Source organism: Mustela nivalis, assembly GCF_964662115.1.
Source record: "Mustela nivalis genome assembly, chromosome: 1".
Taxonomy (NCBI): domain Eukaryota; kingdom Metazoa; phylum Chordata; class Mammalia; order Carnivora; family Mustelidae; genus Mustela; species Mustela nivalis.
Window position 1 is genome coordinate 57,826,868 of NC_139020.1, and position 18,206 is coordinate 57,845,073.

The 18,206-nt window shown below is 40.8% G+C and overlaps 1 protein-coding gene and 1 long non-coding RNA gene across 24 annotated transcripts in view; one reads left to right on the forward strand and one right to left on the reverse strand.

Annotated features, from left to right (window-relative positions):
* PHLDB2 (pleckstrin homology like domain family B member 2) overlaps positions 1-18,206 on the forward strand; it is a 223,047-nt gene that overhangs the window by 70,292 nt on the left and 134,549 nt on the right. The gene's annotated exons all lie outside the window — the stretch shown is intronic.
* LOC309865866 overlaps positions 1-18,206 on the reverse strand; it is a 42,042-nt gene that overhangs the window by 22,840 nt on the left and 996 nt on the right. The window lies entirely within an intron of this gene.

Below are 18,206 nucleotides of genomic sequence, written 5' to 3' on the forward strand. Positions count from 1 at the left end.
CCTAGCAGAGTGCTTTAGCATGTAACAGTGAATTCTGGCAGATTTGAGGGAAAGAACCCCTGCTAAATGGAAAGTTTCCATTCAAGTACTTAAAAAGTGAACAATACTTTCTTTGGTGTTTGGGCAGTTCAGAAATTATTGAAAGGAAAAAAAGGAAGTGGCATTTTCAATATGTTTGGGTTTCCTTTCCTTCTGGTCTTCAGTTAACCTTTACCCAACGTAAAATAATTAAGTGAGAGGGAAAAAATTAATAATGTAAGGCTCAAGCCAATCTATCAGGCTTTGTGTTTTTATGACTTTTTGCCTTTTACCAGAATGTAAATATTTTGATTGAAAGTCTGAAACATAGAATGGTACACAAAGTTGTAAATTATACAAAGATGTGGGAAGAATAACTAAAGAAAAGGAAGGTGGAAAAGGGCCAGAAATGGCTAATAACTACAAAGCAATTGGAAAAACTATAAAGCATATTTGAGGCCCAACCTGGTTTGGACTTTCTCTTCTTTGCCATTAGCTATTGAGCTGAATAAAGAAGTAATGTGTCCTGAAGCCCATGATTCATTTTGTGAGTGTGATATTTAAGCTACTTAATTAGGGTGGATATATAATTTGTCATCCAAACTGGGACACAGTTGCTAATAAAAAGTGTCCCTAAACCAGGTCTGTCTCTGGCAACCCCCCACACATGCCTGCTCTACTCTCCATCCACTGAAGGGGCTGCTTTTTATTCTGTGTATTTCATTCAAAAATGTTCCATATTTTAAACAGAAACAGATTCATAAATATGGAGAACAAACTGGTGGTTGCCAGAGGGCAGAGGGTGGCATGGGCAAAATAGGGGGGGATGGGCAAAATAGGTGAAAGGGATTAAAAGGTACCAAATTCCAGTTATAAAATAAATCAGTCACAGAGATGAAAAGTCCATCATAGGAAATCTAGACAAGAGTATGATGATGATGTTTGGTGATGGATGGCGACCAATGTAATATAGAATTATCAAATCACTGTGTTGGGCACTTGAAACTAATGTAACATCGTGTGGCAACCCTACTCCCGTAGTTGACATTCATAACATTGCTGTGCTTTCCCTGTATTATTTTTAGATGATCTATTTATAAACCTATAAAAATTTTTTTTAAATGTTCCATACTTTTCTCAGAGGGAGAGCTTCATTAGGGTCCCACCAAGTGGCAGCCCGAAGTGAATATAAGTGTCCTTTAAACACAGCCAACTGCAGCTCAGCTGTGAGGACATGACCTAGACCAGTGTTTCCCCAAAGGTGGAATGCACAATCAAGTGAGAAACTGGTTTGGGGTAACAAAGGACAAACAACGCTGCACAAAATGACATCTCATCACAGCCAGGAGAAAGTTGGGTTTACATGCTAAATTATCTTTCTCGATTCTCTAACAGTTACCATCTCCCATTGTGACACATAACAGAACTTTGGCTCACAGGTTTTAATGTAGCTGACATTAATAACATTGCCTTGCTTTCAAATGATACTAGTTTTTTGTTATAATAATGTCATTTAAAATTTATTTATTTATTTAAAATTTTAAAAATAAACATATAATGTATTATTAGCCCCAGGGGTACAGGTCTGTGAATCGCCAGATTTACACACTTCACAGCACTCACCAAAGCACATACCCTCCCCAATGTCCATAACCCCACCTCCCTCTCCCAACTCCTCTCCCCCCAGCAACCCTCAGTTTGTTTTGTGAGATTAAGAGTCACTTATGGTTTGTCTCCCTCCCGATCCCATCTTGTTTCATTTATTCTCTTCCTAGCCCCCAAACCTGCCATGTTGCATCTCCACTTCCTCATATCAGGGAGATCATATGATAGTTTTTTTAAAAAGTAAAGAACCACTAGCCAAAATGATAAAGGAATTAGGAGTTCTGACCCAATCCATGTTCATTTCTGATCCACGACCTCAAGTGAGGCAAGGGTGGTTGACACAAGACTTCGCCCATATCTGGGTTTTCTCTAAAAGCCGAGATGTATTAGGAAAAGATAGCTTCATGATCCTTAAATGAAATGGAAAGTGCCTGAGAACTTGCTAAAATATGGAAGGTCTGAATATACTAAGATCACAAGATAAGATCAAAACTTGGTGAAAAGTAAGCAGAGGTTGGAAACCAAGGAGGAGACTGACCCGCTTCTATCTATGGGACCATATTATGAAGCAGAAGGGAAAGCAAAGAACATAAATAGGCATACTCCAAAGTCAACGATCAATCATAAATTCTACGACAGGAGGTGTTTGAGGGTGAGAATGGATGGTCCAGGAAATGAAATCCGTCATGGTACATACACCTGCTGTGAAAACCCATTCAACAATGTCGACTGGGGCAAAATGGGATAAAAGCCTTTGCCACTTACCTTTACATCCAGTTCCCCTCAACTCACTCTACAACTACCTAGTGTTCCAAGGGTCCTCCTATTTTAGAGAAAGAGTCATGTATAAGCAAAGCTTCCTACAGAATCTTTCAACATTTAAACATGAAGAAAGACATATGAGCTGGAAATGGGCTTTTGGAACTTGTCGTTATATTGGCGGTGCTGAAAATTGTGACGGTGGCTAAAATTGCACATTACGCATTCACTCACAGACACCTTACCCATGCCATTGTTGTCTGCAAGGAACATTCTCCTCCTACACGCCTTCCCCTGGTCTGGCTAACTTTCTCTATTCATAGTTCAGGTCCCAGCTTCAACTCCCTTACACCTCCACCTGTGCCCTTGGTCTATGTTCTCAGAGCCTGCTCTTTCACAGTTTCTACAGCGTCACTGTTATTATTTATTTAATATTCCCTGTTGGGCTCTAAACTCCCAAAGGACAGAAATGGGCTTTGCTGTGATATCCACACCATCTGACCTAGTCTGGCACTTACATGAATGAAAATGTGAGCGAGTGAATGATGACAAACACACACATTAACCTGCCAGGAGGAGAGGTGAGAGCTGGCTGGCCAAGGAGGTCAAAGCAGCTGCGACTCAGACCAGAGCAGCACACCAGAGTGCTCAGAGACCGTGTAGGGTGGGGGGAGGGAATCCTCATATGGGTCAGGCTTTGGGGTAACTGGTTTCAGAAGTGGGGGAGACTGAACCAAAGTTTAGAGACATTGTTGCTAAAAGGGACATTACAGTACTGGGATGTCTGCTCATTTTGTTGGTAAGACTCATTGATCAACTTTTATGCTTTTTTAATCCCCTCCAGAGTAAATGAGCATGCACCCCATGGAGGGCCTTGTTGAACTAAACCCCTTCGACTGAGATGCGGGAAAGTGCAGGCCTGCTTTCCCTGCCTGGTGATGCTTCTTCCAACAAAACTGGAACTAGTTATTCAAACAGCTACCTAAATACAAATCAGTCACTAGGAAAACATTATCTAAAATAATTATAAAGAGAGGTGGACACATAACTTTGGACAAGTTACTTACCCTCTCTGAATCTCAGTTTCCTTCTCTGTAAAACCCAAATTATACCGCCTGCCTCTCAGGAAGGATGTGAGCCTCAAGTACATAAAGTACCAAACTCAGAGATGTCATTTTCATTGCAATTTATGGTAAACTTCTCAGAAGTACTTCAGCATAACGTGATGACCCTCTCACTAAGCAGCAATGCTTTTATTCCAACATCAAGCTGTGTTTCCCTTTAGAGCTCAGTAGAATATCAATTCTTACTTTGTCCTGAACATTTTGAGTTTTGGAAGCTTTACAGGTTGGTGTACATTCACACCTGAGTCCACGGAGACATTTTTGGGGGCCTTTCTTCTCACTCCAGCAGGAGAAAACTTTGGGAGTTCACTTATTTGTGTAGGTTTCTGCCTCTGAGTTGCTGTTTCTTCCCCTGAGGCATCCCCTTGTCCTACACTCAGAACTCCATCCCCACCAGCTGACTCCCTCCTGCCACCAATTCCCAAACTGGAACCTTCTTTTCCCTTCTCCTGGGTCAGAATCATTCGGTGTCTCACTCTAGACCTTCCCAAGCCGACTCTGTGGAGGCGAAGTTGGGAATTCACACTGAGACAAACTCCTCAGAGGATTCTTAGGCACCTAAAGCTCAAGAACCCTGGCCTTAAACCAGGAGCAGCATCTGCGTGGGCAGAAGAGAGTGCCTGGAGCTTTTAGAGCAGGCCTCTGCTTCACAACCTTTCAAATTAGAGTGCATGTGCCGCTTTTACCATTGCCTGAAAAACGCCCCAACCAGCTCATCTATAAACCTGTTTTGCCCTTTGAAAAACCTAATGCAAGGATTGGTACTTAGCCAAGTCTAACTGTGGTAATTTGTGATGAGTTTATAGCCTAAATCACTGAGTCTCCAAGTTAATAAGCAAGAGGCTCACATCAGTGATTCCCAACAGGTAAAGGACTTGCTCTGGACAGGGGGAGAGAAGACTTTGAATGGGGCACTCATGGGGCATGAGACAGCCATCAGTCATAAAGTGAGGTTCTTCTCAATTCCCTTTTTATCTTTCTGATTCCGTCAAGGGTAAGTCCCAGGGGCACTGCGTTTTCCCCCGCTACACTAACACTTCCAACCTGCCTTTTTAAATAAAGAAAGTAGGTTTTGGGCTATTGCTTTCTTGAGATGCAATATTTAACCAGAACGGAGTAGGTCATAGAATTTTCTGTGTCTATCTTTTTACGGCTTCCTTCTATTTATTTTATACTAGTGATATAAACTTTGCTTTTGTGAATTTAAATATTAAACAGCGAGTTGATGCAAGGAAAAAACTAATGGTCTTGTTAATATATAGTAGGCAAAAATCATGAAGAGTGCAAATGAATGACTGAAATTTTGGAAAAGAACTTAAAGCAGGTGGAGAGCGGTTCTTAGAATAAAATTATAAAACAGATTTTCATATTGGAACCCACGACATTAAGTATGATACAGTTATGTTTCATATCATTTTATGTAAAAGTGAAGCAGTTCATTTAACATTTCTTACACACGAGATAAGATAGGCCAATTATCTTATAAATACAAGGGGGTGGGATGTGGGAGATAAAACTGCCTTTTCCTCCTGGGACCATATGCAAAATAGCAAAGCTCAAGAGTTGTTTATTGATTGAGGGCATGGGCTGGTTTCACCACTTATATATACTGGGAATGCCAGTATGAACCGCACATGTATGTATGTATTCTTTCATATGTGCATAGACACATAAATACTTATATTTAAGTATATGTATATTTCTACATTAAGCACAATGCCCAACACATAGAAACTGTCAAATACAGTCTTATTATTCCTTTTTTATTTAAAATTGGCATAGCTTCTGTTCTTCATCAGTTTTTTGTTATAGAAGTAATCATTAGAAAACTCACTTTCTGAGGAGGCCACATATATACCCTTTACAATCCCCATCTTTAAATTCCTTACTCTTCAAATTAAGCTAAAGAGCAATTTGGGTCTCTTGACCACAGTTCTCTTCCCAGATCTGCTGGCATTTATATTGTACATTTCCAGGCTTTTATCTCATGGCCAATTATATTTAAGACCATGCTTATTCCAGGTGGAGGTAGCCCAGCATATGAAAATAGGCTCAAAATATCACTGGGGACCTTGTCTTCTCAGATTTCTAGACTCACGAATAATAACAGTGCTTAGCTGACTGAGTTGTAAGAATGTATTCAGAGTGAGTAGAAAGGATAGTGAATTTTGTACACTTTACTGTAGTGTGTCTCTTGGCGGGAGAAGATAGGCTGGTGATAGATTATTTAGGTTTGTAAGCACACGACAAACTAAATTCTATAGACTATTAGGCCTTTATTTCTTATTTGATGCACTATGACATCTTGTTTTTATCAGTAATGTTTTTCTCATTTTTTATATAGTCCTGTTTATGTGCAAGATTGATCTCTTGCATGAAAGCCTTTGGTAAAACGTGGTTTCTGTTAAATATAAGCTGAGTCAGAAATGGGTTTTGGGAAGCCGGTCTTTCTTGAAAGGAAATAAAAAAAATTAATTGCATGTGTGTTTGTGTTTTTACTCAGTAAAGTATCAGAGAGAATTTTGGTGGTCTTGCAAATGGAGCTAGGCTGGCCTTTGAGACCCGGAGAATGAGATCCTCTGGGAGGCTGTATGTTGAATCAATGATGCAATCGACTTCCTAAATTTATTTCAAGTACAGGCATACCATGGAGATAGTGTTCCAGTTCCAGACCACTGCAATAAAGCAAATATTGCAACAAAGCGAGTCAAATTCATTTTTTAGTTTCCCAGTACATATAAAAGTTTGTTTATACTACACTCTGGTCTATTAAGTGTAGGATAGCATCATGTGTAAAAGAAAATGTACAGACCTTAATTTAAAAATGTTGTATTGCTAAAAAAAATGTGAACCATCAACTGAGTTTTCAGGGAGCTATAATCACTTCTCATTGTAATCACCATAACAAATGTTCTAATAATGACAAAGTCTGAAGTATTGTGAGAAGTACCAAAACGTGAGACAGAGACACAAAGTGAGCAAATGCTTTAGGGAAAATGGCACCAATAGACTTGCTTGATGTGGGGTCGCCACAAACCTCTGATTTGTATAAAATGTAATCTCTATAAAGCACAAAAAAGCAAAACACAATAAAGCAAGGTATGCCTGTACGTTCATGAAATATGATTATGTAGATTTTTGTTGTCATTGTTGTTGTTGCTTAATTTATTGTCTCCCCCAAAAGGGTTAGTAGTACTGATTCCAGTTTCTCCTACTGAGATTTACTCTCAAGTCCCCTACTTAACCCCATTATCCAAGAACTCTATGAAGTGACTTTACCCCAAGTGGATTAGTCCTGCTTCCACTCTCTGAGAGTCTGGTTGGACCACGGTTGGCATGTTTTCTCAATGTCAGACCCTGTCACTGTTGAAGATGGATTTTGAAAGATCAAACTTCTCTTAGCAAGTAGCTTGCTCACTGGAGTCTTGCTAGTACTACAGGGGGACCCAGTGGTGAGGGTCCAAAGGGAAGCTCCCTTATATCATTCTCCACAGTCAATGGAGACCAGTCCAGACTGGCAGAATCCTGAGGAAATTCTGACATTTGCTACATACTGTGCCATAATCATTCCTATATATATTGAATTCTGGTTACCATCCTAGCTGCTTCCTGTCTCCAAATTTAATTTTATTTCACGGATCTTGTTGCTTTACCCTTTCAATCTCTCTTCCCAGTGTACATATCCATCCTAGTTCACAATGATAAATCTTAACTTCAGAGACACAGAATTCTAACAAATTTTTCTGTATCATAATCTTTTAAAAAAGAAAAAGAAAGAAAGAAAACCCATAACCCATCTGAATTCAAGTTCACTTAATCTCATTCATGTCTAATCAGCTGATGTGGGAGGCCTGTCTCCATCTTTAATGTACAGCATAGCCTGAGATAGCCCAGGAAACTGTTTCCCCCCTAGGGACACTGAGGACAGGAGAGCTTCATTTCAAAATCTAGTTTGTTTGTTTCTTTCTTTTCTAGAAAATTTATATAATAGAGAATTTTGAGAAGCTGCCTAAAATGGCCAAAAAACCCAAAGTGGCTGCCCTAGAAATATAATTAGTGCATTCACTACAGATCTACTGTACTTCCTTTCAGGAAATAAAACCCTTATTTTCTCAACCCTGATGTTGTTTATCCTTTAGAAGAGATCCCCATGTTATCATGGCTCACTCTGGTTTTCTTTTATATGTGTACCTCAAAGATAAACAAACCTCAATGGGGTCTGTAAATTTAAATCTCAAGATACTTCCATGTTTATCGAATAAAGTATTGGGCTGGAAACCAAGCAAGGTTGGTGAGCGCTGTCAGACCTCATTTACAAACCACATCTGGCATGGTATGATATGGCTCTCAGGCTTTAGTGGTCATAGCTTTGAAGAAAAGCAGTGTCCAATAGAAGTTTCAACCGAAGGAAACTTGGACTTAGGTCAAACCATCCTTGCCGTAGTGGCTTGAGGTTGTTCCTCTTTGTTTTTCTTGAGCTCTCTAGAGAGAGTCTGACCACATTCCTTTGCCACTAACTACTACATGTGGAATCAGTGTTGGCAGGGGAATTGGCGGTCAGCTAGTCTGAATATTATTTGAGTCACAAAATTCCTTCACTGCTGTAATGACTGACATAGATAGTCAAGAGTACAAATAAATATTCTATGTGTAAATATTTAAAAGTTAAAAACAAAGCTAACAATGGTTAAATAAATGTGTTTTATCTTCCAAACTTAATAAAAAGTACTTTTATAACTACCTAGAAAACAGGATTCTAGATCCCTTAGAATTCTTCTCTAAAATATAGCGATGCAGGGAAAGCAAACCCTGGCCCAGTCTGAGACACTTCTCTTCAATCCCAGATCCATTTAACTCTGTGCTGTGTTTCACAGTAGCCCACAAATTCAACCATTACCTATAAATAGTTGCCCCATGACCACCTCTCAGACTTGGATAGAACATATCTTCAAAAGGCAGATCTACACAGCCTATAAATAGAGACCTTGGACATAGCATTCCCAGATCTGGAGTACCCACTTTGTGTTTAAGAAGAGGAGAGAAGAAGAAGAAATCCAGAAAGGCAGGGCCAGGGAGGCATAGCCAGAATGGGACTCTCCAAAGTAGGGGACCCAGTGGAGCAGTCTCTTTGTTCAAATACAAGGGTGGTACTGTCGTTTACTGACACTAAGAGATGTCAGGATAGCAACTCACTTTTGGATTAAGACAGCAGCATAACACTAGAACAAATTCCAGAGTCAGGCACAATTCTGCCTTCAAACCTCAGCAGCCAAATTGTGCTAGGGGTAAGAATGCAACTCCAGAACCAGAGTTAGTTCTAAGAAAATGTCTGAAGTTCTCCCTCTCTGGAGACATCCAGGGAGGTCTCCTTTTAGGTCTCATACAGGTCCTATGCTAGGGTCCCCAAAGAATCTGAGTTTCTAGTGTGACTCTGAGATGAATCAGGTCTGCCTTCAGAAACTCTTCCAAGATAGGACACAAAGAAATAGATGTTCTACCAGCCTGATGGATCACACATGCCTTTTCTGGGCCAGACAAGACTCTGTTATCTTAAGACCCAAGGCACTGGGTGAGAAGCCCCAGTGCCAGTGTGAGGGATGCCCTTTTCATCAGCTAAAGGAGCAGAGTGCTACAAAGGAGTAGCCACTAGCCTCCAGCACCGGCCAGGCCTCCAGCTCAGGGCTGGCTGGTGGGTCCTCAAGGAGGGCTTGACTTAAATATATATGATTGATTTTATCATAAACAATGAAAATATATGATTGATTTTGAGGAACTGGCTCATGTGATTATGGAGGCTGGCAAGTTCAAAATCAGCAGCCTGGAGACCCAGGAAGAACTGATGTTACCCCTCCAGCTGGAAGGCAATCTGTTGGCAGATTTCCCCGCTTTGGGGGGGGGGTGGGAATGGGGGAAATACCTCTTTTTCTCTCTTAAGGCCTCTAACTGATTGGACAAGATCACCTAACTCATGGAGGGTAAGCTGCTTTACTCAAAATCTATCCACTTAAATGTCAATCTCAACTAAAAAACACTCTCACATCAACTTCCAGACCTGTGTTTGACCAAATATCTGGATTCCATCGTCTAGCCAAGTTGACAAAGGATTAGCCATCACAGGCTCCACGACCACGAATCTGTTCTTCGGTACAACAGCAGAAGTGATACTAAAAAGATCTTGTTTGCCAAGCGCTATTATATTTTTAAAGTTGTATTTAAACATATCATCTGCTGCTCCGTGTAGGAAAATACCGGTAAGCTAGGGGAAGCCCAGAAGGCTGTCTGCTGGTCAGAAACTATAGGTTTCATTTCCATTCCAGACTGCTGGCAGGCAAAAATGTCAGTGCTGAAAAGACATACAACTTCCATGGGGTAAACAGCTTTGCTGGGCATGATCACATTCCATTAAAGGAGTTCGAGTTTCGGTTGTCAGGAAATCCTGTGTTTGGCAAATAGGAGTGATATATCAAGCCCCATAAATAAAATCAGGCCAGGTTACTTATAACTCTACTGATGACCTTTCCAGTCCATTTTCTGAAACCACGATCTTAGGTTGTAAAGTTAGGTATTAAGTCTCTCATGGTGTTTTTCTCTATTTCTTTTGTCCTTTGTATCCAGGCAGGTGGGCATGAAAAGAATCTCCCCCATTTTATATACATATGGTTTAAATGGTACAAATTTGAAGTTTTTAAATATAAAGCTTCTTTATATATGCAAAGTGAAAGAGATACTTGTTTCCTACCTATAGAATTAATCTGAATCACTAAGCATTCTAAGAATCCAAATAAAATTTATTGTACTTTATAGAGACTCAGATTAGAAGTCACAGGGGCTCTGTCATCTGTTCCATATAGACTAACCGAAGAGGAAAAGAGATGAAAAATTTGCAGGATGCAAAGTAGGAATATTAAATACAATAATAATAGTAGTATGGACTAAACACCAATTATGTATGCCAAATACTTCCGGGCACCTTATGCATATGTTATTTCTAGTTTGTTTTTTTTTTTAAGATTTTATTTATTTATTTGACAGACAGAGATCACAAGTAGGCAGAGAAGCAGGCAGAGAGAGAGAGGAGGAAGCAGGCTCCCCGCTGAGCAGAGAGTCCAATGTGGGGCTCGATTCCAGGACCCTGGGATCATGACCCGAGCTGAAGGCAGAGGCTTTAGCCCACTGAGCCACCCAGGTGCCCCTGTTATTTCTAGTTCTAAATACAAGACAGTAAGAGTCATTTTTCCCAACTTAAAGATAAGACTCAGAAAGCTTGAATGACCTGTCTAAGGCTCCCTGAAAACAACTTGCTCTGTTGGGATTCCAGCAGCTGTTTCCTTTGTGAAAAAGGGAAGGCACACGTAGAAGAGACACCTCTCAGTCTCCTCTCAACTCCAGGAGTGTCCACGAAACTCTTGAACTTTCACTGAACATACAAAGTAGCTCTGACCCCCAGAACGGAAAATGCCTTTGTGTGCTCTCCAGACCACCTCAACTTCTGGAATTTTCTCACTCCCTCTTAAAGAAGGACAATTTATTCCACCGCAGTGAAAATTCACTGCGGACCCAAAGGTCAAGGCACAAAACCTTCTCCTATGAATTCTAGGCAAGACTGGCAAGTTGCAGAAGAGAAAGCCTGAGGACTTACATGGAGGGTTTGAGCTTTCTCACTTCTCTCATCCCTCCTTGGCCCAAATCGGTGACAGGGATCAGTACCAAATGTCACCAAAACTCTTCTTCTTTCGTTTATCCTTTCCTTTCCTTACTGACCACATAGTACATACCAGACATAGTTCAAATAAGGAGAGGAAGGCACAGTCCCTGACCCTGAAGCTGGAGAAGTCCTGGAGAAAAACAAATATCCACATAATTATAATATATCTGGTTAAGAAAAGTGACAGATTATGTAATGGATAGTCTGGGAAGAAAGAACAGGCTCTAAGAAACCAAGCATTTGCTTTCCTGGACGAGCCTCCGAGCTGATGCCCAGGGCAAGTGGCTGAGGAAGCAGCCACAGTGGTATTAGGGACACGTGGGATCCCCTGGGATGCTGCGGTGCTCAAGCAGCACGACTTCCGGACTCACCTGCAGCCCAGTGGCCTCAGGAGCCAGGAGGAAGACAAGGTATCCAGAATTCTTCATTGAACGAGAGCTGCAATTCTAGCAGTGCCGCAGATGAGAGCTGAGATATGGAATGTGTGTTCTGCAGTGGGTAGCCCATCTGTAGCCTGAGCTACTCTGCCTTGTTATTATGCTCCCAGAGACTTCCCAATAATATGTCATGTGAATCAACTCAACTCAGAAATTCCACATACAGCCTCGTCACATCATGAGAGTCACAGAAAAGGTGGTTATTGTTGAATGAGTCGTAAGGTCCTGTGTCTGCGGATAATAAGAAGCTCAGGCAAATAACCACAAATCTTGTGAGTCCCCTGTCAAGTAACCACTCGCTTTGCCATCTAGAACTGTGGAGTAGAATGTGCCTAAATTTCTTTCACTAGCCTTTGGGCGCACACGGACCCAAGTCCATCAGGCTTTCGTAAACCTAGCAAAGACCTGTTTACTTACACCTGCCTGGAGACAGATGCATTCACAGCAAACTTAAATTGGGGACAAACTTAGAATCACCATCAGTGTGCATTAACATCCTTCAGATCTTTAGAATGCCCCAGTCATTACAAAATGGAGAATATATGCTGGGGTCACTTATCATTAAGGGATGTAGAGAAGAGGTGTCTTCTTGATTTCTCTGTAACTGGGCCTGATGTTCTTCACCAGCCCCCTTTCTTCTGGGTAGTGGTGTGTGCGTGCACGTGTGGATGTGTGCATGTGTGTGTGGGAGGAAGGGGTGGTGGGGGATGGTGTGGACAATTAGTTCAACCCAGTAGTCTTCAACCTATTTTCCTCTTGCGGTGACTTCATTTCAACTTGGATGACTCCCAAAAACGTTTAGTCCTTCAGACCCCATTTCCTCCCCCAGTCAGCCTCCAGATGCCCAGGACGGCATCTGAGTGAGGACATGTAGCTCTAGGTTGTTGAGAGGAGACACAATTCTAGGACCTATATCTTGTGCTGCCTGGATCTTTGCTGGTCCCTTCTTGAGTGGGTGATCTCAGCTCTTCCCTAGGCGGACTGTTCCGTTGGCATCTGCCACTGAAAGCCACAGCTGGTGTACTTCATAATTTATGGTCTGTCGTCTCAGCTCATCTGGACCCAGGAATTTCTCCTGGTGACTTAGCCCTGCCTCAGGGGTGCTGTGTATCCCACCTGAGGTCTGACCGTTCTTCCTTAATGGGTCCCACCTCAGATGTTTCGTTCCCCAACTCCCAAAACCAGAGCCACTTTGCCCTCACTTGGTGACTTTAAGCGAATTTTTACCATGCCTCGTGGGGTGAGTGGGAATTTTTTAGTCTGTCTATGCCTTGTGGGAACAAAGCTTAATTTCAGGACTGTCTAACCTGTAGCACTTTTACTTTCATGTGACAACCCGTTAAGGGTTGAAAATTGTGTGCCCAAAAAGATATTTGAAATTCTAAACCCTAGTTACCTCAGACCGTGATCTTTTCTGGAAAGAGGGCTGTTTCTGGTCTAGGCTGCTGGCTGCTGACTGTCTCTTTGTCTTTACGATTCTAAGTCTCAAGCACATGGAAGGATCATCACATGCCCTCGTGATCCCCGGGAACCAGAGACAGGACTTGTTATAAATAGATATTTTATCTGACCCATTTGGTAGTTTCTTACTGTATATTAATGGTCATGACAGTTTTTCTACTTCCTGTATAGCCATATCCTCTCAGGAGCTCTGGGGTGGACATTACTGGTGACCTTCAGCATTCAATGTCTTTTCTTCCTTTCCTATAGAACTGTGATAAGGTTTTGGTGTCCATCCCTTCCTGACACAGCCCATGTCCCTCCGTGACCTGAGAGCTCAAAAGTTTATCCCATAACTTTCTCCTGATATTGGTTCTGGAGTGGGCATGTGACCCAAATCCGACTGATGGAACTCAAAGAGCTTCTGCTAGAGACTTCCAGAAAAAAAGCTTCCTTGTCTTCAGGGGCTCCTCAGAAAGTCAGTCTCCTTTACACTGGAAATGGAAGGAAAACCTGTGACCTTGATTGCAGGCAGCTGTCTTGTAGTTATGAGGAAAACCTTCTTTCAGAGGAAGCTTATGTTCGGCAGAGCCCAGCAACGAGACATCGCCGGCTCCTCCAACTGAAACACAGTGAGACCTTGATGTCCGGATGCATGAGTCAGTGACTTTCCGTACTGTTTAAACCGGTTTGATGGGTATGTGATTGACAGTATCCTAAGACATACAAACTATACCAGACATTTTAGAATAGTTACCATGTGGGGAAAAAGCCACAGATCCATTTCACTTTTTCAGTTATAGATGCATTAATAATTCTGCCTGGGTGTTCTTGAAACCAGGAAAAATTGTTCCGTATATTACTACTTACAGACACTTTACCTTTCTATACCATTTCTTGATAGCCTCATCTTACTTAACATTTAATTACTTTGTCGATTTTGGCCATTCTAACTGGTATGAGGTGGAACCTCAATGTGGTTTTGATTTGAATCTCCCTGATGGCTAGTGATGATGAACACTTTTTCATGTGTCTGTTAGCCATCTGTACGTCTTTGGAGAAGCATCTGCTCATGTCTACTTCCTGTTTTTTGACTTATCTATTTTTTGGGTGTAGAGGTTGAGGAGTTCTTTACAGATCTTGGATATCAGCCCTTTGTCTATAGTGACATTTGCAAATACCTTCTCCCATTCTGTGGGTTGCCTCTTTGTTTTGTTGACTCTTTCCTTTGCCAGGCAAAAGCTTTTGATCTTGATGAAGTCCCAAAAGTTTATTTTCGCTTTTGTTTCCCCTGCCTTTGGAGACACGTCTTGAAAGAAGTTGCTGGGAGACCAACCATGAGAGACTATGGACTCTGGGCAACAAACTGAGGGTTTTAGAAGGCAGGGGTGAGGGGAAGGATGAGCTGGTGATGTCTATTAAGGAGAGACGGATTGCATGAAGCACTGCGTGTTATACACAAACAATGAATCCTGGAAAGCTACATCAAAAACTAATGACTAACATAACACTATAAAAAAAACCTCTAATTTTAAATTCACAGAAAGGCTAATCCATGGAGTACTCCTCAGAAGAAGGTTATTTTTTTTTTCTTTTTAACCTTCAACATTATCATTAACACATAGGTGAGAAAACAGAAATACTAAAAAGGAAAAGACTTGTGGGCGCCTGGGTGGCTCAGTGGTTAAAGCCTCTGCCTTTGGCTCAGGTCATGATCCCAGGGACCTGAGATCCTGCTCCGCATTGGGCTTTCTGCTCAGCAGGGAGCCTGCTTCCTCCTCTCTCTCTGCCTGCCTCTCTGCCTACTTGTGATCTCTGTCTGTCAAATAAATAAAATCTTAAAAAAAAAAAAAAAAGGAAAAGACTTGCTTAAGCCCACAAATTTCCATAATCTAGGCAATTGTCACAAATATGAATCACTCTAGAACAATTCAAGAAACATAAAAGGTTGAGATTTTCTCTAAAGAGCTGGATCCAGCTTCCTAACTTCATGTTGGTATACTTCTGCCTTGGTGATCTATGAAGATCCTTACACCACCAAAAGGAGAGATCTATAGGGAGACATTAAATTATTAGTTTCAAAAGATTCTCATGTTTTTGAGCTCTTAATAAAGCCAAGCGGACTGGGAAATGCTTGAAGTAGAGTAAGATAAATAGACATCTTCCACTGGAAAGACACACTAAACCACACTTCCTTTTAAATAACCCCCTAGGCACTACATTATTTTAACAGTTTTTCACTTGAATGTTCTCAAATTTTAGCTCACTTAAATCATTAGACTACAAGGGAGCTGAAAAAAGGAAAGGGGTATTGAAGTACAATCAATTAGTTTGTCTTTGGTTGTTTTAAGAAGCTTAATTTAGGAAAGAATTCTCTGGAATAAAATCTGGATTATCTTTGAATTAAATTTTGTCATCTCTTTTTAGTATGTTTATTATAACTAATAATAATATTATATAACATTAAATATTGGATTGTCTTGTCTTATAGTCTTTTTTAAAGATTTATTTATTTATTTGAGAGAGAGAGAGAGAGAGCGCACAAGTGGGAGGAGGGGCAGAGGGAAAGAAAGAATCCTGAAGCCAACTCCCCAGTGAGTGAGAAGCCCGACCCTGGGGCTAAATCCCAGAACTTTGAGATCATGACCAGGGCGGAAATCAAAAGTAGACCAATTAACACATTGAGCTATCTAGGAACCCTTTGGATAGTCTTTTAAATAAACCCTCAAAAATATACCAGTTAAGTGAAACTGTTTAAATATGGTATTTGCTGGAATTATCCAGTTATTTGAAGGGATAAACCTGGCACATTGGAGATAAATTTACCCACATGCTCCCTACTCGTTCTAGAAAGTGTAATTTTCTGAAGTCATTTTTTCCTTTCTTCCCCTAAGCACAGGGAAATCTTGGCAATCAACAACTGGATCCTACATTTTCTCTCAAATAGGTAGACTCAGGACACAAGAAAACATAATAACATTAGGACAAAGGAGAAATCCTTAAAGCCTAACAGTGATGCCATAATTTGGGCCCATTAGCCCAGAAAGGAACTCTGCCATTCCACATTCTTTTGGCAGTTCTGCCCAGTAAGGTGTGGTCCTGTGTGGTGAGGGGGTGAGCGAGGGGATGGGGAGCGAAGCTTGATGAACCAGAACCCTCTGAGAGAGATAGCCTATCTCTGGGAGCAAACCAGGGCTATATATCTATAATTTTTCAGTGTGTGTATGTATATAATGTATATAATTTCCAGTCAGGACTTGCTGGGTGGTTTGAAATCACTCTTTATCCGTAGTTTCTTCACTTGTAACAAGCACAAGTCCTTTCACTGAGAATGACAAGCTGTTCTTTATGACACTTTGGGGTTTCTGTTTAAACCTAGAATGTTTGGAGTAAGTAAAGCTAACACAAACGGTGAAGCACTCACAGCCCTGGATAAATAAATATCTATCTTATTTATGTAAGCTAATGCCAAATGAATATAAAACAACTCAGTCATCTCTACCTTATATGATTGGGGATAAAAATCGAATCTAAAGATTTCCAAGGAGGAAAACTAGTAAATTTAAGGTAATATAATGATTTAATTAAATTAAATTATTGGATGTTTTGAGTACAGTTCATTCCTTTGCTTTCTTTGTTCTGAAAGCGGATATTGAGGACCTCTGTACAATGATGCTAAGTTAGGCTCTACGTGATACAGCAAACCTAATGAGGTTATTGGCTATTATCTTCCATATGCTTACACTTGATCTTAGCCAAAAGGCTGAGAAGCAATCTTACATATGCTTAAAAAAAATAGTGCATAACACACACCAAGTGCTTAGTCAGTGGTTGTTGAATCCCGAATGAATAATCTATGGCAAAAAAAAAAAAAAAAAAAAAAAAAAAACCCACAACCCAGAAATCACCTCTCCTGTTTTATTTCTTTTATCTTGTTATATTTTTAATTATATTTTACAGAATATTTATTTAAAGTGAACATTAAAATTCATTCAGTGTGTATCTGTTGGATGGTAAGATGAAGACATTTGACTAGTAAAATTTGACCATTAAAATTTGGCCAAGAGAGCATTAAATTCATTATGCATGTACAAATAATGAACCATATAGTTGGTGACCTCAAAATAGATCACAAACATTTTCATGTGCATGTATTCTATTAAATGAGAATAAACCACTCTCTTTAGAGTGAATTTAAAGTTGACCTGAGAATCCGGAGAAAGCTCGGTAGAGCCAAGTGAGACATGTGTAAGAAAGCGCTCGGTAAAGTGCTATGAAGCTTTTTATAAAGCTCAGAGTTATCAGAACAGAAGCTGGACTTGGGCTGGAGTTTAAGTCCCAGGTCGGCTGCTTACTAGCTGGCCCTTGGGAAAGTTATTCTAACCTGGTAAATTTTAGTTTTCTCAGAGGTAAAATGGAAAAGAATAATACTATCTACATCATGCCTTTTTTGGGACTATGATGTGAGCAAATGCACAAAAGCATTTTTACTTCGTGGCTCTTTATAGCAAGAGCTCAGCATCTGCTTTGTCTTCGTCATCATCATTGTCATCACCAGAGGTGGGAATTTTTTCCTTACTGCTCATGCTATAAAATGTCAAGATTGCCAAGGGAAAAAAGGAGGGGAAACGAGAAAAAAAATTAAACAGAGGTGCTGCTAAACCACACTCTATAATTTCTCACCTATTGGCAAACTGGTCTGCTCAGGCTTGCCTTCCTCGGGTCGGTCCTCCAAGCTATCAAGGTGATTTGTTGAGAACCGAAACCTAACCATCTGATCACCCCTCTGAGGTCCTCCACAGTGGTCTGGGAGCTGCGAGGCAGAGTCCAGGGTCTGTACGATGGTGTCTGAGGAGGGTCTCTAGGAACCGATCCCCTGCTCACCCCTTCAACTCCAGTTGTGATCAGGTAGACCAGACCTGGCCACCTCCTGACCAAATCCTAATTCATTACAACTCAGTTAAGAAAACACACAAAAAAACTGAGCAACTCAGCTGAGACTCCCGTTGCCTCTTGGGAAGCTCACCCATTTGTCAAATTGCTTTATAAGAACACTATACAGTGAGGTCCTTCAGGGGAGGGTACCAGGGTTTACCATACGTAATACTTGGCATATTT